At 42.8% G+C, this 25,315-nt stretch overlaps 1 protein-coding gene and 1 pseudogene across 5 annotated transcripts in view; one reads left to right on the top strand and one right to left on the bottom strand.

Annotated features, from left to right (window-relative positions):
* Window positions 1–25,315, bottom strand: part of Plekhg1 (pleckstrin homology and RhoGEF domain containing G1) — a 227,981-nt gene that overhangs the window by 100,280 nt on the left and 102,386 nt on the right. Inside the window, exon 1 of one of the 5 annotated variants that reach the window (XM_085842590.1) lies at window positions 7,121–7,318. The exons of the other annotated variants lie outside the window; for them this stretch is intronic. The gene's annotated coding sequence lies outside the window, so the exon portion shown is untranslated. Of the gene's footprint in view, window positions 1–7,120; window positions 7,319–25,315 lie in introns of those variants that run through there. 5 annotated transcript variants of the gene reach the window in all.
* LOC110303193 (alpha-ketoglutarate dehydrogenase component 4 pseudogene) lies at window positions 1,550–1,858 on the top strand (annotated as a pseudogene).

Here is a 25,315-nt window from a genome sequence, read left to right as displayed (position 1 = left end):
CAGTATGGCCCGCCACTAGCACTTGGTATGAGTTGGCTGTGAATTTTTAAAGCTTTTGAAATATGCTTTCTGCTTGCTCTGTAACAACTTTATAGCCCATAAAACATGGATCGGTTTGTAGTTAAAGTGCACTTGACCTAAAAAGCTTGATCCAACTTGAGTGTGGCGAAGATCCAAGAAGTGGCCACGCATTCAGACACGCTTGTTGCAAAGTACACTTGGTAAAGCTCAGAGCTGCTGCTATGAAAATCTAGAATGTGATAGGCTGGGGAGGTGGCTCCTTGGGTAGAGACAGTAGCTGTGGCAGCTTGAGATCTGAGTTCAAATCTCTGAACCCACATGAAGCTTGACACAGTAGTGGGTATCCATAACACTGAAGATCCTATAGTGAGATGGAAGGTAGAGATGGAAGGATCTCTGCAAGCTTGCAGGCCACCTAGCCTGGCCTGTTCAGGCACACACACACACACACACACACACTACACACTACATGCACATTCACACACATACACTCAAACATTCACACACAGGCACACACACATACACTCAAATACACAAACACACAGTCACATACACATGCACATTTACACACATATATATACTTAAACACACACAGATACATACATTCACACATATAAAAACACTCAAACACACATGCCACACACATTCACACTCATACTCATACACACATTCACATATATACACACACATACACATACACTCACATTCACATACAAACACAAACATAGGCACACACACACACACACACACACAAACATATACAAGCACATAGATGCAGTTACACACACACACACACACACACACACACACACACACACATTTCTATACTTACTAACTATGGATGCAGTCAGATTTCTCTCAGTGGGATCTGCCATAATTGTGACCCTGATAGTGCTTCCAATGTAGGGAATGGCTACTCTCTTGAGGTCCTAAAGGTCCAACATCTCAAGGCTATGACTTAGGGTCAACATAAGTTGGATATGTTCAATACCAAAGGCCAAGATATCTAGACAGTTCTAGGTCAAACAATTGACCCCTATAGATGAGACAGGGTGATTTTCAGAGCCAGTTCCTACTTCCTAACTAGGCAAGTATTCTCCCCGGTCCTGAAACCATTCTTTAACATAGTCCCATTTCTTTCTTATCATTTTCTGTTTCTATTGACTGTCACTCTGAGATCAAGGGAGATACATTTGTTTCTGGCATCTAAGTTGTACCACTCTGAATGGGAACACCTTTGAGATGTTTTCAAAGGTAGGAAAAATTGGAACATGGCAATGAGGTTAACAGATAACTGCTTCTGGGTCACTCTTAAAAAGACACATGAATGGGTCCTGGTCTGGGGATGCTCCTAAACCAGACCACTGAAGCCCTTGGGAGCCACCTACTCTGTAATTGCAGATAGATACCTTATACAACAGAATCTTGCAGATATTTGTAGTATTCAGCCATGCTTACATCTTGGCTAAACATCTTCCAAAGCTACCAAAGACAGAAATAAGACATTTGGCCCCTGCTCAGGGTCAGGATGGGCAGCAAGATGGCTTCCACTACCAGGGTCATGCAGGTAGTGAATCCACATGCTCCATTAATAAAGTTCCCTAACAGAAGAGACAAACCTAAACTCAGTGCCTCAGAAGCCTTGGGGTCTGCTGCACTCCCCTCCCACTCCTCTGCAATTTCACAGCATTCTAAAGGAAGTACGTCCCCTGATTTACTGATGCACCAGGGGCCACCAGACACTGCAGAAATGATAAAATCATTACCTCAGAAATACAGAAGGAAACCTATATCTCAAGAGGAAATGGAGTTTATCCATCGTGGGGGTCCAGAGTGACTGTGTGGCTGCTGCTTGTCAACAGGATTTACTTTGCAATCGAGGACTTCCATAACGTCAAATGAAAAGTCATATATTAAACAACCTTAATAAATATTCTGTGAGCAGAATGAAGTATAGAAACTCCAGGTGGTCACTTGCATCTCCTACGTTATGTATCTTGGTCAGCTGCCCCACTAGCTGACCTGTACACTTATTAAAGTCTACATTTTTGTTTTGTTTTGTTTTTGAGACAGGGTTTCTCTGTGTAGCCCTGGCTGTCCTGGAACTCACTCTGTAGACCAGGCTGGCCTCAAACTCAGAAATCTGCCTGCCTCTGCCTCCCAAGTGCTGGGATTAAAGGCGTGCGCCACCAACACCCGGCTAAAGTCTACACTTTTAAATGCTAAAAAAAGAAAGAAAGGAAGAAAGAAAGAAAGTAAGAAAGAAAGAAAGAAAGGAAGAAAGAAAGAAAGAAGACATTTAAAATCATGTCAAATACTAGCATGTGATTTGAGGCTATCCATGTCAATGAGTAGCATCTTTTATGTTGATTTGTGGCGTAGAGGTAATTATAGTTTTCTCATTCCAGGCAACATGCCTCATAACAACTGTCTCGTCTTGCTCTCACTTCCTTCAAAATAATCAATGATCTCTATTGTCTGGACTCTTCTTTGTAATGTAAATCTCCAATGATTCATATTTATAAAACTGTGCTGCTCAACATAGCCACTAGCTCTGTGGGACCATTGAGCACTGGAGATGGGGTAGTGCAGAATTGAGCTGAGTGGAATGTATAGAATACATGCTGGATTTTAAGGTAGGTATGAAACAAAATTATCAAATTCCTCATTAATAATTTTGATTATATGTTGAAATGGTATTTTAGAATAGTGAGATACTTTTAATATCTTATTAAAAATTGCCAGTGTTGTTTTACCTTTGTAAATGTCACTACTAGCAAATATTAAATCCTATGTGTGTATGCCTGTGTGTATTTTTTTTTTTATCAAACAAAGCTTATGTTGAAGTCATCTAGATAACTACATTAGTCTGTAGGATTTGGGGGCTGGAGAGGAGGCTCAGTGGTTAAGGTATGCACTGCTCTTGCAGAAGACCTGCGTTTGGCTCCCCACACCCACAGTGCATAGCTCCCAACCACCTGTAACTATGAGGTTTATTTGCTGTGTATTGTAATGCTAAGAACTGGCTGCCCCAGAGAGGAGAGAGTCCAAATGTAGACGCAAGTGATGCTATGTGTCTTTGCCCCCAAGTTATTTTTGATTGCTAAATAAAGTTGCTGACAGCCAATAAGCTGGGCAGAAGAGACACAAGGATTGAGGGTTCCTGGGTTTATGGGGTTGGAGGAGAACAGAGAGAGGAGGAGGGGGAAAGGGACAGGGAAGAGGGAGAGGAAGAAGAGGAAGTCACCATGGGTTAGGGAAATCAAGAAAACATGACTCTGAGGTCTGACCAGTTGGAGTTAAGAGCAGCTCAGATGAAACATAGTAAGTAATAACTCAGGGTTATGGATAGAAAATAGATTTTAGTAGCATAGAGGGTAGATATCTACCCAACTCTGCTGCTGTTTAAGGCTTATTGTAAATAATAAAAGTTGTGTGTCTTTTTTACCCAGGAACGGAATAATCAAAGATGGGGTAGGAACTCCCAGATCAGGATCAAACATTTCTACAGCCTGTAACTGCAGCTCCAGGGGATCTGACTCCCTCTTCTGGCCACTGTAGGCATCTGCATACATGTGCACATAACCCCACACAGACACACATACACATAACTTAAAATTACAATGACTATTTAAATTTATCTGCTTATCTATTGTTGTTCAAATAATGGTGAGTGAAATGATGTGCAAAACCCTTCCTCTATTACCATATTCATGCATGTAAAATGTTAGGGATAAGGAGAAAGAGAGGGAGATAAAACTGCTGGACACAGTGGAGCGGCTGATTTTCTATGACAAATGGAACCAGGTGGGATCTCTGCCAGATACCTTTTTATTCTGCTTTGAGTGAAAGATTAACATGTGTATACCATTCTGCTTTCCTTCCCAGAGCTACCTTCTCTCCCCACACTACAAATCGCCAGCTAACAGTCGATAGGGTTGGAGAACTCATGGGTCTCACAGGTAGATCTTTTGACCATTACTACTGTGACATAAGCCAGTTTTGTTTTTTTTTTTTTTCTTTCTTTTTTGGTTTTTTGAGACAAGGTTTCTCTGTATAGCCCTGGCTGTCCTGGAACTCACTTTGTAGACCAGGCTGGCCTTGAACTCAGAAATCCTCCTGTTTCTGCCTCCCAAGTGCTGGGATTAAAGGCATGCGCCACCACACCCGGCTGACATAAGCCAGTTTTATCCACATAGAGGCCATGGCCAGGCTCATTTTTGGTGAGCTTGTAGGTGGTTGGAGGAAAAGCATCTGTAAGGGTCATGGAGGCCTGGTGACTCTGGATATAAGAAGGGACTTTGCTTCTGACAGGAGAGTGGCTCTAGAGCCTCCAGCATGGTGAGCAGGAAGGGAGCTGGAACCTCAGAATCACCATAGGAAGAAGCTCACTTCCTGACCCTGCCATGCTGGGGGAGGGGGCAGCCATGCTGGGGGAAGCTACCATGCGGGGAAATTCAGGGCTGTTCAGAAGCCCTCGCTACTCCAGCCCTAGCTACTGGAGCAAATGAGATGCCTTCAGCCCATGCATTCCCATCCTGTAGATGACCGGCCTCACATAACCCAAGGCAGAAAAAGCACTTGGCAGAGTGTCTCCTGAGTTCCCAGCTCTCGGAACCCTGAAAGGTTATAAATGACTCTTGCTGTTTCTAACTCCCGAGGTTTGGGAGTGATTTGGTTTGTAGTAAGAGATTACCTAAGCAGATTCACCTTCTGTAATAAAAGCTACACATCAAAATTACCCATAACCTCCCTCCAAGGGTTTTGTTCCTCCACAACAACCTTGAAATTTGTGTATTTCATTATGTTTAAAAGATTTCATAAAGAGAAAAGAAGAACTAAATCATCCTAACCTCAGAGAGATTAGGTACACAGCAATCATAATTGGACCATGAAATAGAGACTACAGTTTAATCTCTAGTCTGTCACAGGGATACATAAACTCTTAGGGCAAAAAGGAGTTTGGAGATGAGAAAAGAAAGAACACGACCTAAGCTACTTGTCGAAAGCACTTGGCATTTATACCCAGAAAGCTATACTGTATGTGTCTGTGTGTGTATGAGTGTGTGTGGTATGTGTGATGTATGTATATGTGTGTGTATGCATGTGTTTGTATGTGTGTGTGACATGTGGTGTGTGTATATGTGTATATGTGTGTGTGCATGTGTGTGTTTGGTATTTGTGGTATGCATGGTATATATGGTATATGTGTGTGTTTGTGTGTATGTGTATGCCTATATATGTATTTGGTATTTGTGGTATGTGCGGTATGTGTGCATGTTTATGTATGTATGAATCTATCTCCCACCGATAGAGATCAGACAGTAGAGTAGCAATTAAACCATGCATGATATTTTCTTCCTGTCAGAGCATGCATGTGTTTGCTCTGGTTCATGTCCTTTTAGTTGACCACATCATTGGTTCATCCCATGATAATGAGGTAGCTGGACCAGATGGCCTTCCCAAGCCTGTACAACCTATGACTCCAATGTGTGACTCCAGTCCAGAAGTAACCAGAAGGTCACTAGTTGATGCCCACATTGTCCATCCCTAACTGGCACAAGTACCAACTCCATGCTAGTGATATCGTATATGGTACGGATGCCAGGTTTTAGCCGGGAAAGTTTATCGCTGACTTTGCCATGGAAAAAAAAAAGGAAACAAACCCCCACCCTCATTTTTAATTTAAATTGAAAAATAACGAGTTCCAGTTTCACTTTGAACAGTGCTTTCCTGCTAGTATGAAACTCCTGGACTCAAGAAGTAAGTGAAAAAGAGTCACAAACTCCAGCCTCATCTGTGTGGAACTCACGCTGTCCCCAAACATCTCTGCTGTTTGGAAGAAGGCAAAATAACATTTCCTTAAAGCAGGAGGAGGAAAGACAAAATTCCAAGGGATTGACAATAGCACTTGGCAAATAAACCCTCCCCAAAGTACATTAAACACTTTCTTCATGAGAAGGCAGGAAGGGAAATTGAAATGCCAACAATAGGGTCAGAGTAAAGAAAGCCTCCTCCCGGACAGCACAAAGCAAAACGTCCTTAAAGGGAGAGGAAGCTGTGTGTTCAAAATACATAGCAGAGGAAAGACGAATGGTTTAATAAATGTGAAGGAGCTCTGAAATTTAAATTTTAGATACTAATTTACTGCCACAAAAAGGATATATTGTAAAATACTAACATGACTTTTCCCAAGTAGAAATGGGTTATTTTCTTTGACTGTTTATCTAAAAATATCTTTTTTCTTCAATAACCTTTCAAATAGCTTTCAAAATCTGCCCAAATTACTTAAGAGAATTAAAACCACAGCCCCTATCTGTGTCAAATACATAAACATTTTAAATGAACATAATTTGATTCTCATATACAAAATATGATAAAGTAAAATCTATACACATTAAAAATGTCGACATCACAAAGTTGAGAAAATTAGTAAGACAGTATAAAGTTAATTCCAGTAGATAATAACATTGAATACAAACCCAGCTGCCTCTCTATCCCAGTAATTTCTTTTAATAAAAGTATTTTCTACCAATAGAACACTCAAACAAACTGCATTTCCATAGTTCACTTTGGTTGCCATGCGCCTCAGACTAAGCTGCATTGCTGCAGCTGCAAAGCGCAAAGTCTGCAAGTGTTTATTCCTCCCCCCCAGCTCAGCTCGCCAGAACCGCAATAAGAAACGAAGGATATTACAGTGTGGAGCATTCAGTGTGCGCTTGGAAGTTTCTCCTCGGAGGGAGTCGGGAACGTGAGCTCTCCAGTTATTTCAAACTAACTTTAAGGGGGGATCAAAGCCAAACAAAACCCAAACAAGAAAAAACAATCTAATATGGACTTCAGTTCAGATGCAAGGGGGTGGGATAAGAATAATTTGGATGAATTCCATTGTCAGGAAACTTCACGGCATGCATAGCGTTTGCACCAGGACGTGTGTGCTGCATACCCCGAGCTTCTGTCAATACAGTGTTGTAAAGAAAGCCCCCCACCTCACCCCCTGTGAAAGTTTCTCCCTTTTCTTGGCTGCGGCTGCTTCAGCTGCTAAGAGAGGGAAGGAACTGGTGTTTATTTCCCTGCAAACACCTCCACCAGCACCTACCTGCTCTCCACCGAGGCTGAACATGTCTGTCTTCAGCTGGTGCAGTGGCCGCACTGGGCGCCCAGTCAGGTAAGACAAGAAGCCCTTACTAGTCTGTGCAGCGTCTTGTGCTGAAATATTGCATGAGTCAGCTTTTATCTTTCAAACCCAACACACAAAGGCTTTACAAAAAACCTGATTCGCAACTTTCTGGCTGCCTTTCCCTCCCTCGTGCATAGACCACAGACTTCAGCATCGCAGAGAGTCTAAATGAAACATGACATCATTCAATTGAGAAATAGGACAATAGACACCCACTGTGGGTTAGTCGAAAACTTAAGCTTCTCTGAGAGACACCCTATGGCTTCCACTCTTTTGTGCACATCAAATGCAGCCCACAGCCTGAAAGCCCTTTGGCTTTTACCTTCTGGCTCAGGCCAGGGTTCTTCACAAGTCCCACATTAAAATGAGCTGGAGTTAGTTCTGGCGGTCAGAGATTCTCAAGTTCACTTCCTGATTTACAAGCTTGTCTGAAAGTGAATCATGCAACTTTAACAGAGCTTTTAAAGGGGGTACAGGACTGACGAGCGCCCAGTTCAGGGTGCCCTGGGTAACCTTAATCTGCCAGTTAACAGCCTGGGTACCTCACTCAGCAGAGTTGCACGGACTTTAAAGAAGTATTTTAAAAGTTCTGCCTGTAGGCAAATGCCTAAAATCAAAATGTGCAGGATTCTTCTTTTTTATTGACAGTTAAATTCTATTATATGTATAAATACTAAGTAGTAAATACAGAATAATTTAATTTGCATATTTTAGTAAATTGGACTCATTTGGGATTTTAAGTTTTCCTAAGGCCACTTGTCTTTAAAAATGTCACCTCTCTCTCTCTCTCTCTCTCTCTCTCTCTCTCTCTCTCTCTCACACACACACACACACACACACACACACACACACACACACACTAAAGTGAAATAAAACACTATGACTATCCTGAGATAAAGTTCCAATGCCCATTACCCAAGACTGGATCTCCATCATCTTACACTTAATGATCTCACACCATCAGACACTTTTCAGTACACATTCCACTGAAAGCCTTAAGCTGTGGTTATGAGAAAAAAAAAACAAACCAACCCAGCATTCGCAAATCAACTTTAATACAGCAATTTCTATCAGGCCTATTAGGTGATTTGGAGCTAACAACATAATAGGATAATTTGTGTTAATGCTTGCTTCCTTTGAATGGGTCTGTGTGCACTCGGGCTTCTCTACTCATCAATTCAGACAGCAATGCATGTTTGGAAGACACTGTGGTAGGATGTTTGTTCTCTCATGTCCACCAGATCAACTGACATCACGAAGTTAAGGATGCTAGGAGACCTGGTGAGTGGAAGCCTCCTCCCCTAACCCTCAGCCTGTGGAAACAGCCTTACTTTTCCTTTTGTGACCACCATAGTGGTTTCTTTGTTCTTATTAGTGTTTGTGAACCCACACCAGAGCCCAGATATACCCTCCTTTCCACTTCGCCAAATCGCCTCCATCTTCCTATCTAAGTCTCCACAGCCACCCTTATTGTGGTTCCTCCTGGTCAAACAGGTACTTATTCCACTCAGAGTAAGCTTTCAGCAAACCTTCTCTCCAAACACAGTGAGATTAGTCACACTATTAGATACACATGTATCGTCCTTCGTGGATAAAGACACATTGCTGCAAAGTCACTCTTTTTGAATCCTCTTCTAGCACTGGTACAATTGGGAGGAGGTGACTTTCCCATGTTGTCATCTGGAATGAGGGATGGAGACCCCAAGGAATATCATGTAACATGGACATATCTAGAGTAACTAGAACACAAGCTAGCAAGAAAAGAAAACTTGGGCCAGCAGGTGGCCTGGAAGTCAGCAGGATAAGAAAGTCCTCTGTCAGTAAAAATTAAAACCTTTCCTAGAGTTTGCCACAGCCTGGAATCCATCCCACCACAAGCTGACTATTCCTTGCCTGAATGCTCAGGATTGATGGGTTTCAGAATTTTTTTTGGATTTTGAAATATTCATATATACATTGTCTATCTTGGGCATAGACACAGTGTTTTCATTTTCATAGCATATACATACACCCATGCACATAAATTGAAATTAATTCTCAACAACATTTGCTATACTTTGGTGCAGGAGACAACGTTTTTGTCATCTGGAATTTCCCATTTGTGATATTATGTCAACACTCCAAGTGCTCTGAGATCTGTGGGTTTCTGGTTTCCCAGTATTTCAGTCAGGTTTTCAGAGTAGGGTTTATACTATGTGCTAGAAACTAAGTCTTAAGCTAGGGAGATGGCTGTTAGGAAAGTCTTTGCCTTGCAGGCATGAGAACTGAGTTCAGTTCCTAGAGGTGATGACACACACACACACACACACACACACACACACACACAAACACACAATCTCAGGGACAATGAGATGGGAGGAGACAGGTGGGTCCCTGCACCTCACTGGTGAGCTACCCTAACCTACTTGGGTGCTGTTCCTCAAGTTTTAGGTCAAAAAAGACTTTATCTTAAGCACAAGGTGCAAAGTGCCTAGGAAATGACACCCAGAGGGGTCCTCTGGTATACACCTGGGTATGAACTCATCCAGGAGCACATGTGAGCATGCATGTGCACACTAAAAAACCCCAAATACCTAAAATCTTTCTTGGTATAGGTAAAAGCTATGAGTGAAAACTGTAGCTTCCTCTGGGAAAGAATCACAGGGTCATTGCCCCAGTGCCAAGAGTTAGCCTGTCTTCTCTTCTACGAACTACCTTGGGATGTTAGCAATGAGACTATAGTGGTTTTGTTTAGTTGTTTAGGATAACGAGAGGAGGTATGCATGTAGTATAGCCACCAGGACTTCTAGGCTGGTCCCACTGAAACACTGCAAATTCTGAAGCCATCTAACAGTGCCAAGACACTGGACAAGGGATACCCCAGACATGGTAGGAAAGGAAAAGGGGAACTCAAGGAAGGAGTTAGCCTCAAATTATACAGGGTCAGAAAACTTTATAAAGTTGCATTATGGTTTCAGATGAAGGAGCTGAAAATTGCAGGAGACATTTAAAACCAACTCTTTTCTGATGCGCAGTCTTCCACAACGCATCCCCAATTCGTGTTTAGTCTATTAGAAGTTTTCCTTCAGCACAGAGGTAGATATTTTTACATATTCTGAATACGTCACAGAAAAAAATGTGATGAATATGAAAGTCATGGCATATCCCTAACAGCCCACATCTGCTTAGGAGTCCCTTTGAAGGGCACACGGACATTCTTTCTCCTAAGGAGGAGTGGTAGTGAACTAACCCCCGTGCACTGCAGACACTCTGCCTATATTCTAAGCCCAGAGAGCATCCCTAGCTACATCTGTCTTATGGTCATTACATGGGTGTTTGACCACACACTTGGCCAAACAAAGGGTGACCTGGCAATTTTCTTTCCAAAGGGCTGTCTGTAAGCAAGATGACTTCAAAGCTATCTGTCTTTGTTGTTACCTAGTTAGAAAGTCTTTACTATCAGTGGAAGATGGTGGTTTAAGGGGCATGTAAACCATCAGCCTATTGGAGAAGAAATGTGAAAATCTTTTTCCGTTTGCTCTGGAGAACTAAACCCACTGAGAGAAACAGAACCACACACACTAGTTACTCAATAGTCAATCAATAGAAAAGTCTAGTTACTTCCCCAAACTCCCCGCTGCACCATCTTTAGGGACGTCTCTGGAGGACTCTCTGTAATCCCAGCACTTGGGAGGCATGTCTGTGAGTTCCAGGCCAGCCGGGTCTACAGAGCGAGTTCCAATATTGCCTTGGCTACACAGAGAAACCCTGTCTCAAAAAACAAAACTAAGCAAACATCTGAGCAAACAAACCTGCAGCACCCACTTCTTTGCAAACACTGGTTTTCACAGCCCACCCTCCAAACCAATTTAGGATTTCGTTTCTTCCTTGTGTTCCTACCGTGATCAGCCATGCAGGGAATGCGATGGCCAAATTGCTTCCAGATTCTCAACTCTTGCTCTGTTGCAGGTGTCCCAACTGGTTCATGTCTCTGGGCTGAAGACGAGCCTTAGCTCTTTTTCTTTTTGTTAGGACATTGGCCTTTATTCTCCAGAGCACTGAAATCAAGTCTTAGTTATTTCTGAACTGAGTAGCGTTCAGATAGCAAGCAAGCAAGCATGTTACAAATAGCTTCTTGCTTTCAATTATCTATCAGTCCCATCTTTAAGGACACCTCGGGAGGACTCGCTGTGCAAAGCACAATGGAAGAATTATCCCTGGAGCATGCAGTTGGCTTTTAGACACATCCCTCCCTACCCACCCCCAGGAGATAACAAACATCAAATCCATTCATAGCCAGAGGCATTCCACACAATCTCTCTTTCTACAAACACTGACACAATGTATTTGAACTTGAGCAGAGGCTTGGGTGTGCAGCTGAAATCCCACGTTTGCCTTTCCAAAATGCAAATTAAAAAAAAAAAAGAATCTGTACAGTTTCAGAGGAGTCACCGTTTTCATGCCCCAGCAGAAGAGGCAACCCCCTCCCCACCCCCGCCCCTGTTTGCTAGCTTCCCCCTCTCCTCGCCAACACAGCTTCCTGGGGTGCACTAAGGTAAGAGGAAGACTCTGTGGCCAGCTGTTTCCAGTTGTTGCATAAACTGTAGCTTCAGAGACAGTTATCAAAACAGCAGAGGTGAGGGTATAAGCTTGCAGGGAGACACAGGCCAGCCACTTGGAACAAATGTAAGTCAGTGCAGGATCCCACTCCAGCACGATGCCCTTACTAATATCACCTCCAGGCATCACGGGGCGGGGAAAGGGGAGACCTGTACCACCCAAACTACAAACCACACAGGGTTGTTGAAGTTTGATTCATGGCCTATGAGCAAATGAATTTATCTCCGGGGACACTAATTTCTAGGTCTGGAGAGGGACGATGGAGCATGCATTCATTTGATCTTGACCATGAAAACAATCCTACTCAGGCAAAATGTGTACCTGGCCAGAAACAGCACATATCCCAGAAAAGCACTCCCTCAGTAGGAAGTGCCTATGGCTCCAGGCTTTGGGAGATTTTGTTCTAAACTAAAGGCCAGGAGGACCACAGATCGGAGCATGCAATCACAACAATTAGAATTGCCCATGTGTTACCATGGTGAAGGCAGAGCAGTGTAAATAGCAAGGGCTTGAGGATCCCTTCTCTTGGCTTTAACAGCCTCACCCCTCACTGGCCTTCACTTAGAGGTAGCCACTAAGCCCCAGGTTTCACACTGGAGGCTGCTCCTGGACACCAATTTCCCCTTCTTGGAAGCTCTTGACAAGCAGGATGGGACAAGCCTTAAATCCAATAATGACAAGTGTCGTGAGCAGCGGAGAGCCGGCTGTGTGTTGTGCTGCAGATAGGAGCCATCATGATTGTATACATTTGCTCTTATTTATTTATTTTTTTTAGCTCATCTCTCTCCCATGTTCTCAATCTGTCCTTCAAGCAAGAGAGAGAGAGAGAGAGAGAGAGAGAGAGAGAGAGAGAGAGAGAGAAGGAAAGAGATAGAGAGAGAGAGAGACAGACAGACAGACAGACAGACTCTGGACAGTAAAATCCGGTTCTTTTAGGTTGCCTTCACACAAGTTTCCCATGCAACCTCACAGAGTAAACTCGGCGGGGGCCGGGCTCATCTTTCATCTTATAGTTAATGACTTGGGATCCAACCTGAGAGAGTCAAACCTGCTGAAAGTTTCAGGGAGCCCTTGCGCTTGCCTAATCCCAGTTCCCACAGGGGCTCATGAAGTAACTTGTTTATACTAACAGAACAAAGGAAGGGGGAGAGAGCTCTCTGTTCCAAGACAGGTCTTTCTTAATTAGGTCCCAAAACAAGTGTAGCCAAATTTCTTGTGGTTCATCTTAAATAAAACCCCATCAGATCCTTTGCAAATATAAGAAGAGAAAAAGAAGAGGGAGGGAGACCACATATAGACATTAGCCTTTGTTGAGGCAGTGGATGCAGCCAACTCTTTTATTTCTCCCTTGAATGTTATCTCTACATTTTTTTTTTGTTAATGAGTATGGTTTGGGGCATTACAACACAAAAGGGACAAAATAAAATCCACACAATGGCAATCCTTATGTGCTGAACACAGTTGCACCCCACCCCCAGCTTTCTAGGGTATTCTGTCTCTAGAGGTGGATACCTTATGCTCTTTCCTTCAGCAAGCACTTTCTTGACTAGGCTCTTCCCAGTCTTCAGTTGTCCTATTGATTCTCACCTTGTACTTTATTGACCAGGCTCTCTTCCCAGTCTTCAGTTGTCCTATTGATTATCACCTTGGGCAGATGCACATGACAGGAAAACACAAAAACAATCCTGTTTTTGTGTCCATGTGATTCTTTAGTTACTAGAGATTTGCTCTCAGGGTTCTGTGCATATTTACTTCTGTTTTTTTTTTTTTTTTCCCTTCAGAATACCATGAGCCTTAAGCTTTACTTTTCTTCTCTTATGGAAATGGTAACCATTTACTTCTTGATAGAAGTACTTACTGAAGCTATCCTGGAGGCTGGCTTTCACAGGAAGGAGCAAGAAGGATACTTTGAACCTCTTGGTTCTGGGGGAGCCTGGGGTATTATCTCTGTATTCCTCAGTGGCCACCTTCTCCCCATGCCTTAGGATTCTGGCTTGCTATTGCTTCCACGATAGGATTTTAGAATTGCCTCAGTCCTTAGGCCAACTTACTGCTGTAAAATACTGAAGATATTAGTATTTTTAAAGCCCATCTAGGTAATAAATACTCTTATCCTCTGCCGACCTAGAGTTTGGCTAGGGAGCTAGATTTAGGACAGTCATCTGAGCAGGTGACCTCATGAGAAGTGCATCTGGTTTAAGAGGCTCAGGGGGTCACAGAAAGACAGAAGAAGGGGTGGGGTTTGCTGGTAGCAATCTGGAGGGACTTTCCTGAGGAAGAGATGTGTGAACTGGCATCTGAAATCTGAGAAGAAGCAGGTAAGAGGTATGAGGTGGGGAGAAAAGGCCCATCTGTCAGGATGCTTTACTACCTGTAGGCCCAGGGTGTTCATACAGATGGCGATCACCCAAGCTGATTTTGTTCCCTTGTGTGTAAATACCACAGAGTTACACAGCATAGTTAAAGTAATGCTTATTCTAACAGGTCCTCTTTCAGGAACTGTCCTTTTCTAAGCTGAAGTGATCTTATTTTTTAATCTCTCTCTCTCTCTCTCTCTTCCTCTCTTTGTGTGTGTGTGTGCGCGCGCGTGTGTGCGTGTGTATTCTCCTATTCTAAACACTTGGCAGAGCTGCATAGACAGAGAATGTTATTGTCTGGCCACGTGGATGGGGTCTTTTCATAAATATAAACCGCACCTCAAATTTCCCTACCCAGCACTTTCAGAGTAAAATGAACGTCAGCGATGTAAAAGAAGGAGGCACGAGGAATGTGCTCATAGATGGGAAGCTGGTGAGCCTGCTCTGTCTTGAAGCTTCTAGGGGCCATATGAAGTGACCATGTGTATCCAGTTAGCCACTCGTGCTATATATAGGGCCTGAAGCCAGAGATAATTACCCAGTTGTTAATATGGCTTTGAATGGAATACTGACTTAAGGGTCTAGATGAATTAGTTATAGCAAAACAGTGAGATACAGTGAATTAAGCCACTCCAAAAGTAAAAAGGAGTCAAGCTTCTCCCATTACTCCCAGTTATCACCTTACTGGTTGAGGAATACAAAGCATCCCCAAAGCTAAACTTATTTTGTACAATCAACATCATCTTTTATTGTGCATGAAAAGAGGTGTGCAAAGGAACCAAGGTCAGGGATTGGGATGTGTGGGGTCCCAGCTCTCCTGGACGTTGTTATCCTGGCTGAGTGGCTACCATGTCTTTGATCCAGATTATACCTCAACTACTAAGATGAGAGATCTAGAGCTTCTTGGAAATTGATGTCTATATGAAGGTGAGGGCAGGCACAAGTTAAGGTGAGAGTCTGTGATTGGGCAATGGAAAAGGAAGGCAGGAAGAGATTTTTAGAGATGGGAAAGGACAGAGAGGAGGAGGAGGGAAGATGGAGGAAGAGAAAGACGATCCAGATTCCACGTGGCTTTAAATAGCCACAGGTAGCTATGAATATCTTATAAGGGATGGATAATTACAAGACAGTTTGTCTTATCTAGGTGGGCAATTTATATCAATTGGTTCTGAGTTCATTGTGTGGGCTTTTTGTGGGGTGAGAATTTAGTGATATAAACCTGACTTATAAATTACAAGGCTCTAGAGTTTGGATTTTACTGGGTTCCTGGGATTTGGGACCGCTGACCACAGTGGATGGATGGCTGGGAATGGGAGCAGAATCTGCTCCAAGAGAACCGCAAGGTGGGTGGGCAGTTCACTACATGGGGCTAGCCATGGAGGCAGTGAGGCTGCTGGGGCCAGAGAGGAGCTGGCATTAGCTCGGGAAAATGCCTTTTTTAATATCTCCTGCAACAGTTTCTGGCCTTCAAAAACACATTTCCAAAGGTATGAATCAAAGATTCCACAATTCCAGGGATGCAATGGCATCATGACCTACTTGATAGTTCCACAGACCATCTTCCTTCAGGCTTTAAGACAACTTTAGCCTCATCAAAGTGGTCCCACCAACATGGGTAACCATGGGCTGATGCATGAATCTGCTGATGCCGACTCTGTATATAGAGACTGGATTAAAATCCCCATGATTCCTTCCTTACCCAGCAGGAAGCAGAAATCCTAATTCAGCTCTTAGCAAGGGTAAAACTCCCTCCCCAGGTTTCAGTATCAGCTGACAGTCTACTTTGTCTGCCTCTCAGGTCCACACTCTGGCTGCTCATTAACATCATTCCAGAGTCTACAAAGTTGCATTCTGAAAGCCAAATAATCAAGTAGATGAGCAAAAAAGGGCTCACTTCAGCACAGGGGTATTGTCATAATTTGTGGCTACAACCCAACCAAAGCATGTGATGCTCTACTAGAAGACAGGGGCTGACCTCCCAGACCTCACCCCAGGCAGCTCACAACTACCTGTAACTCCACACCCAGGGAATCCAATGTTAGTCGGGCCTCCACAGGCACCCAGATACATGCAGCATGCACTGCATACCTCCCCTACTCCCCCAAATAAATCTTAAAAGATGAAGTTGAATCAACTACACAACTGCAAACTTTATGCTCATAAGCCTCAGAAAGCTGAGACATGGGGCCAGCTTGGGCTAGCCCGGCTCTGTTTCAAAAGTAAAGCAAAACAAATGTAGGGAGTGCAGGAAGTCCGGAGCTAGTGTGCATGCTTGAGTGTGCATGCTTGAGTGTGTGTGTCTTATTGACATGGGCGGAGCCATATCAAGGACCCCAGTGCTTAAGACTCATGGGAAAGTGGGAAGTCTTTCCTGGGCTAGGTTCAGGGCATGGCCAAGCCTTCACTCCTTGTGGGGGTGTGAATGTTGTTAGTGGGTATAAAGAATGTCCACATCTCCTCCTTGGTGTGTAACACTCTGAAGACTGTTTCCTACAGAGACTGTTCCTAAGATGATTAGCTAAACCAGCTTCCTTGTTCAAGTGTATATAATGACCCCGCTTCCTTGTTTATCTGTATGCAATAACTCCGCCTCCTTGTTCAGCCATACAAACCAACCCTGCCTCCCTGTTCAACTGCATATAATAAACATGGCGAGTTTGCAGTGGGACTGCAGTGTCTCCATCAGAGAGGCCACTCCACCCAGTCCTAGCTTTTCAGGGCCTTGCCTCCCCAGTCTGGTCTATTCTTGGAGCTGTGCTAGATGCAGCTTGCAATTCAGAACTGTTGCTCTCAAAAGGTAGAGTGTGGTCGATTCCAAGACCTCCAGGGAGTCCGTACTCTCCTCCCATTAGTCTGGATAGAACAAAGTCACTGTGATAAGATGTCTTTGAGACTAGAAAACTGTAGCTGTTCCCGCTCTACAGTTGCTTTTGCAGCTGGTTCAAACTGGTTTACAGAGGGCCTGGCTAAAATGTCCCCTGGAAAGAGAATTCTGTCAATATCTAAAGGTGGTACTCTGGTTTTTATTTTAGGTGTGTATAACAGATTCTACATGGGAGTCTGCATTGGGTGAAGCTGCCAAGGAGTTTGTCTGGTAACAGTGAAAGAGACTGCGAGAATCAGGAGAAGGAAGCAACATTGTTGAGAGTATAACAGGCAGGGGAATTTGGTTTTGTTGCTCTTCTGAAAAATAAGCCAAGATCCACTGGTTGCAAATGCCAGATTCGGCACATTATATTCCTGTCTCACTAGTCTCTTGTCCCTTTTGAAAAACAATAGGCAGAGTAGAGACTTAGAAATGGAGATTTTAATCCCATCAAAACAAATAGGGTTGCACAACTAGGCTTTGCTGCAAGGAGAAAGGAGGCCTGAGAGGCCTGGAGGAACATTTGCCAGTCTGGTCTCCAGTCACTCAGAGGGTGTCTGGAGGCACCAGTCCACCATTAGCGTTTTTTCCCTAGAAAGGAGAAAAGTCTTGTCCTGTCCCCAACCCGTGTTTATATCTTTCTGAACTCTGAAGATAAAAATCCGAATACACTGAGGCCTCTGAGGGGCTTCTCAGACATAGGGCCCTCTCTGATATGTGATATCTTCCCCTCAGGAGCTCAGGGGGAGGAGAGGAGGGGGATAGAAAAACAAACCTGACCACTTTCCCCTAATGCTGGTGTGAAAGAAAAAAAAAAGAGCAGAGATCTAAGCGCTTGCTTCTCTGAGTTTGTGGATCAAACTGGTCTGACTTCAGACTATTTACTGCACACAAAATTTCTCTCCCCAATCCTGAGGTTTATAAAGAGTCCACCAGCTCATCTCATCTGGGGAGCCCTGGTACCTCCTCTTCTTACACAGTAAGGCAAAAGTAGAATAACTGGTAGCTCCACTCAGGGTGCAGGAGCACAGGCTCTTGCCTGGCCTTCTGCGCATGCTCCCTCTTCAGATGCCTAGGGCCAAGAAAAAGTTACAGGTGGTGGGTTTTTTATATCTTCCTCATGGATAAAAATCACTTTGATTTTGTTGCCTCTGAAGATGAGCTAAACCACTTATAATCTGTAAAAATGAGCGCTCCGATGATGTACCTTCAAAATGGACCTTGCATTCCATTCTATTGTAGACATTTAGATTTTAACCTATTTAGACATTTTATTACGTCAGTCATTGTAAATGGTACCGTGAACCAAATGCTTGATGAATGCAATTGCCAATGGCACACACACACTCCCACCAGTCTTTCTTCCAGGTATGATCTAACCCTCAATGGACTGAATCATTGCTGCCAAAGCCCTAACACCCAAGGAAGTAATTAAAATTAAATGACATCACAAGGGTGGGGGCCCTAGTCCAAGAGGACTACTATTCCCACAAGGCGTTAGCTGGCTCAGTTGGTAACGTGGCTCCTTGTGAGAGTAAGAACCAGCGTTGGATCCACAGACCCTTGTAAAAGGACTGGGAGTCATTACTCAGGTCTATAATCTCAGCACCGAGGAGGCAGAGACAGCCAGATCCCAGAGGACCATTGGCCTGCCAGTCTCAAGGTGGGTGGGGGAAGTCAGATACCCCTGGAACTGGAGTTACAGATAGTTGTGAGCCACCTGGTGGGTGCTGGGAATTGAATCTGGGTCCTCTGCAAGAGCAAGAGATAATCTTCACTGCTGCTGAGCCAATTCTTCAAGCCCTTAGTTTGTATTAAAGACGAGTCGCAAAAGCGCGTGAAACAAAGCTGTAAACGTCGTAATTTCCATCTCCGAAGTTTCAGAATGTTTTAGGGAAAGTCACCTTTGCAGCCAGCTGACTATGAGTACTTCCTAGGTGCTCAGCCTCTGCTCTGTGCTCGCAGGCTGACTCCTTACCCACCTTCTTTAGGCATGGGAAGGATCGCTTTTAATTAACAAGGGCTCAGTGCATAGCAACGTTAGGTGATTAATATATCCTGACTATGTCTCTCTCTCTCTCCCTAACTCCACCCAGATCCTCCCCTACTTCCCCATCATTTTCTTGCTCCTTCTCATTAAAAGACAAACAAGAATCTACTAGAAGGAGGAGGAGATAAAAATAAACTGGAAGAGTACAAAACAAACAAAACCAAATAGCCAAAACAAGGATAGAAAACACATACAGCAGAGACACACACACGCTAGCAAACAGAAATCTCATCAAACCACAGATTTAGAAACCATGGTATACAAACTTCTCCTCCCCCTCCTTTTCTAATGATTTGCTTTATGTACACGCATGCACTACCTGCAGGTACACCTGCATGCCAGAAGAGGGCATCAGATCCTAGTATGGATGGTTGTGAGCCACCGAGTGGTTGCTGGGAATTGAACTCTCAAAAAGCAGGCAGTGCTCTTAACCACTGAGCCATCTCTCCAGCTCTAGAGTGAACCTTCTTACTATTAATGTTTCATTTTTTAAAGGAAACTGAAGTCTGGCAAAAGGATGATCTTGGGTCATCTGGCCCTCAGTTTACCCTGAGCTGGCATCAGACTCTCCTGTAAGACTTGGCTGACTGACAGTCTCACTCCAGAGCCTGCAATTCCAAGGAACTGGGCTGGGGACTCCAGAACTGCTAACAAATTTCCAGAAGGGTGATGCGCTGTAATCCTAAGGGTGCACTTTGAGACTCAACTTAGTGGAATCATTCAGATAGATGGTGGATGGCAGCCATGCTTATGGGAAGGATACAGCTAAGCAGAAAACACCTTCAAGAGTGTTTTCAAGAGTGAAAACACCTTACTTCAGTATAGGTACCTCTCCCGTGGGTGTGACACATGGGACATCTTCTGGTCTGCTGTCCCATGACCCACTCTAACACTGGCCCTTCACAAGACCCTCTGGATCTTCCCCAGCACATGGCCTACATGAGACAATAAAAACCTGCTCACTGTCAAGGATAAATATTATTCTCAATGTGAGCTATTTATCAAAACTTGTGATCTAAAATTTGGCTCTATCAATGCCAAACATAAGAGTTAGCAAAACTAGCAGGGGCCGTGGAGAGATGCCAGTATCCATTCCCCAGAAGGGGAGGAAAATTAGACAGTTTCAAAGTTTTCATTTATTTACATTATAAGTCAAAAGAATTTTTTTTTTTTTTGCTTATTTGGTTAGCTGTGAAGGCCCATTGCCTTCATTAAGATCCTTAATAAAATATTCAAAATGGGAATATTTTGATTATTAATATATACTTTTAATATTATTCTTAATGTTTTTATTTTTAACATTTTAAAAATAACAAAAATTTGATATTAATATTTTCTATTTAATTAATATATACTTTAATTATTATTCAGGCTTGCCACATTTAACCTTGTTTAGTTTTCTGTGGCCTTAAGGACTATTCTGAGGCATCAGTGACTTACTGAGTAGAGGCATATGGGCTGAGCCTGGTACATACGAAGTGCTGACAGAATGTCACCAGGGCTGGGGTAAAAATTTCATGGGTGAATTGGAAGGAGCCAAATGGTATGAATCAAGTTGAGTAGAGAAACATCATGACTTCAACCATCTTCCAGGGTGGTGAAGAGATTTAGAAACAGCAGCATCCCAGAATACCTATGGAGTACCTAAATTTACCAGTACCTAGATTTACCCGATGTATAGAAGCCTCTAGGGATTGAAGACACGCTAGTCATTTTGCATTGACTCACAACATCTTTTCTTGAATATCCACCAGGTACCAAAGTCCTCAGGTTCTAGACAATAGTTTTGGATTTATTTTTAAATAAGCATTTTAAATAAGCATTAAATAAACATTAGTATTTATTTTTAAATAAGCATAAATCAGGGGACCCTCTCTGTCCCCACAGGAAACCAACCCAATAATATACAAGAATCTCCTACACACTATACTAAGCTTGTCCAAGCCCAACAGCTCACAGAGCTAACGTATGATGGCAGACATTGGTAACAATCCAGTTCATAGGGCACATCCATGTTCTACCGGCCTGGATTCCAGCTGCACTTTGGTTGTGAGTAATGAATGACAAGAGCACGTAATGGGCAAAAGGTAGCATTTCCACCTTTATCTGATGTTACTTTGAACTGTACCATTATACCAGCTACAGGGAAAAGATTGCCCAAAATACACTTATTTGGTGGGGGGGGGGGGGTGGGGGGGTCGGGGGGAGAGGAGAAGGGAGGGAAAGAGAGTGACCTAGATAATAATGACCAAATCATAATCAAATAAATTTATTTTCAAGACACCTCTAGGAATGAGAGTGATTAGTGAAACCATTTCACACCTTTAAAGAGCTGAACCCAAGATTTGGCACATGGATCAGAATTCACGGACTCCCATCTCCAATCATACACAATTGTCAGGTAAGAACAAATTAAGGGGCTTTAGAACTTTGAATATTGTCTGACTTCCAGTGGCATTTACAGGTGCTTGTATGTTATTACACACCCTCAAGGAATTTTTAGCAATTACCATTACAGTATTTACATACATATTTTCTTAACCAATTTGCTAAATTACATAAAGACATGCTTCCTAGAGCATACTCTGCGCAAGTGTGTGTGTGTGTACATGTGTGTATGTACATGTACTCTTGTGTGTATGTGTTTGTGGACCTGTGTATGAGAATAATAAAACTAGATATTTTAATGAGCTGGAATAAGTAGGATTTTCCTGTATGTCTTATTTTCATAATATTTAGTCAACTTAAAGAGTCAAATCATTAATATGCTAATGATTTTTAATGACCATCACTAACATAACAAGGTCAAAGTTGATAGCTTTGATGATAAGGTCACTCATAGTTGAGCTTCAGTTTCCCTAAGAACTAAAAAAAGAATCTATATGAGAATTTGATTATTGTGAAACAGTAAGGATGATTAGAAACAATTTATAGACTAAAAAGTGACTATAATAACAAAATTTCAATTACTGAAGCTTACAGAATTCCATTTGATATATTATCAATGTTTAGTCTTTACTTATAACATTATATTAAAGATAAACAAGAAACAGAACAAATGCCTCAAGTGTTCATAAGAAGCAGACCCCTAAGAGTTGATTATAAAAAAGTCTAGGATTACACTCCTAAGCAGACACTAAGCAGATCAAAAATGTGGGGACATTTTTGATCCTTCTTATAAGAAAGTTGCCCTGGTATTAGAAAACAAAACATGGCCTCGTTCCTTTACACTCTAGGGGACTGTCTGCATCCTCTCCCTCCAGTGAGGCTGGCCAGGGTAAACACATGTCTCAATAGGTGGAGAAGCCAACCTCCTCTCCAGCTGTACAGAGCTGACCACCCTGCTGGGGCCACTTGGATTCTCAATGAGCAAGCACAACTTTCATAAAAGGACTCCCCATCCCAGGGCCAGCCCCAGGCAAGAGTTTGAATTAGAAATTTATCCTGGGCTATAGTGTGCCCCCTCCCAAACCCCAGGGACCAAGTCACAGTACAACCCATTTGAGTGTCGTCTAACCTACCCCCACTCTCTGTCCCCACTCATATCTCTCTCCTTAAGGTCAAATGTCCTATGCTGGGATACCCCACAAAGATTCCCAGGAAACTGAGAAAGCTACAATAACCCACCCATGGCTAAAGAACAGGAGAGCAGCTATCCCATTTCCAAGTTCAGCAAACTTTCAATTGCTTACAACAGACTAAGCTAGTCTATGGACATTAGGAATTAAAATTTTACTACTAGATTCATTTTTGTTTTTTAGGGTCAGGAATTTACACATTCTCTATACAGGTTTGTACTCTTTTAAGGAAAGATATTAATATTACTGTGGGAGGGAATGGGGAAGCGAATGAACACATGGAAGTCATATGGTTGCCAGAGAACAGCTTTGTGAAGTTGCTTTTCTCTTTCTACCCCAGGTGGTTTCCAGAGATTGAACTCAAGTTGGCAGCTTCTACAGCAGGTTGTATGGCAAGCGCCTTTATAACTGAGCCTTCTCTCTGGCCCACAGTCTCTATTTTTCAGAATCAAATAATCATATGTATTCTATTTTAGTGCTTGGAGAAATCTGAAAGTGTTAAAAAATTCACATATTTAAAAAATATTCCTCACAGGACATGCTTACAATCTTTTCAAGCAACCTTTAGCCAAAGGCAGCATGTTCTCACCTTCCACTTCCATGTGAGTATGGATGGATGTGTGTGTGTGCGTGTATATGCATGTATGTGTGTATAGAATTTTAGACATATAAAATATATATTTAGACATAGAAAATATGTAAGTACATAAAACAACCAATATAATTAAAACCAAGAAACTTTTGATTGGCTATAGCATAATTTTTCATACTTTCTTGGTGATATAATAAGACTTCTATTAAATGCACAATATGTAAATAATCCTTCCATAAATAGCTTTTTGGTCTCAGAAGAGTAAGCTTCATTCATACAGAGAAACTTGGGGACATTCCCTCTTCCTAGATAACCATCTATGTCTGGATTTGAAGCATTTGCAAAACTCTGCTCATGACTCACTCATCCCTCAACTATTGAGAGGCAGCCAGTGTACGTGACACGGAGACATTCTTATTCAGACACACAGCCACAGAGCCAGGCCAATGGGGCTGAGGAAAAGGCCACCACTGTACTCAGTGCCACCAACCTCCATGGGCAGAAAGTAGGGGCACATTCACTAGCATGCAATTAGATGTTCAAAGGTTTTATGGCATTGTTAACAAATGTCTCAATAGCATCCTATGGCTTTGAATTAAAAATGGAAGACTTTATTCCAGAGCTGGCAGCCTGCTTCCCCCTGCCTCCCAACTTAGGGGTTCGGGGACAGAGACAATGATCCGAGCCAAGAGAACTCACTCCACTCCCCCCTTTTCTTGGCCTTAGTGCCTGATCCTTGATCTCACTAAAAGCTTCTGCTAGACGTCTCAGGATTTTCCATCTAAACTGTCAAAGAAGTGATTTAAAGGACATGTGGACTTTAAACATCTTCACAGAAGGAAGGCATGTTCCAGGACACTGACTGGAGTGCTCCCAGAGCAAGTCTCATGGACAGTCAGGACACCGGACACTATTTTAGACTGACAAGAGCTTTCATACTCACAGCAGAACTAACACAGAGAAGGGCCCCTGCTGACTTGCTGTGAACACAGCTAAGGATAATGACAAATCTACATTTTAAGGCCATGATCCTAAATTTGTATTATGTTCATAATTCCCCCCTTCTTTCCTAGTAATGAAACATACTTAATCTCCGTATAAGAATTTATGTACAACATTTCCTCTATTCTAGGCGGGCATATTTTATTCTGATAAAATTGCAGTGACAAGCTTTCTAGAGATGACAGAAACTTTAGTTTCAGACCTTCAGAAGGTGATACTAAAGAACATTTGGGAACTGGGGCTGTGTGGGCACCAACGCAAGGAGCTGATACACAGAGGACCATTCTGTCCTCAGAAGAAAATCTTCATTGTGAAGATGAGCAATTCAAAGCTCAGCACACTATGTAACAAGTCCAAGGTTATATACAGTCTTGAGCAGAGGATCCAGCACATCACCGGAATCTGCCTCCTCTCGTGCGAGTGTTCTAACCCATTATCCTATATCTGAAAGTGTCAGGGAAACCAGGCGAACACTTTCTCTATGAGGAAGAAATGCCTTTAGCCCTGGGGGCTCCTAGTCTGAAGGACTAAGCTATATCTCCGTTAAATTCCTAATGTATTCTACATCCTTATCTGAAGTTCAAACCAACTCTTGGTTACTTGGTATTTGAAATCTTTCCAGAGCCATCAAGTATGGAAAAGTAGGTTTGTAAAAGCTAAGTTCAAGGTCCAGAAGCATAGAGCACTGAATAATCATTTTGTAAAGAAAATGGAAGACAGGTTGATTTTCCAGTAAGACAGATACTGTTCTTTGGAGCAGAAACTATTCACTGAATATGAGCCGAAGGCCAATACACCCAACAACAACAACTACCACGGTTCACACGGAAATGAGAACACAGGGGAGACTTCCCAATTCTTTTAAAAGCCATTGTTGGCTATTAAAACATCAGTGCAGGGATGATAAAATACCCCTGGCCTTAGAATTCCAGAGGAACTGCTTCTGCTGAGTATTGTACACTCCATTTGTAGGGATTTCACTAGCATGCAAGCAGAACGACTATGGGCTTCTGGTGCAGTTCAGCCGTGGAGTTCTTGCCTAGCATGCGAGAGGCTCTGGATTGATCCCC

This window comes from Mus caroli, unplaced genomic scaffold, assembly GCF_978045245.1.
Source record: "Mus caroli unplaced genomic scaffold, Mus_caroli_1 scaffold_9, whole genome shotgun sequence".
NCBI lineage: Eukaryota > Metazoa > Chordata > Mammalia > Rodentia > Muridae > Mus > Mus caroli.
This window is presented reverse-complemented; position numbering and strand designations above follow the sequence as displayed.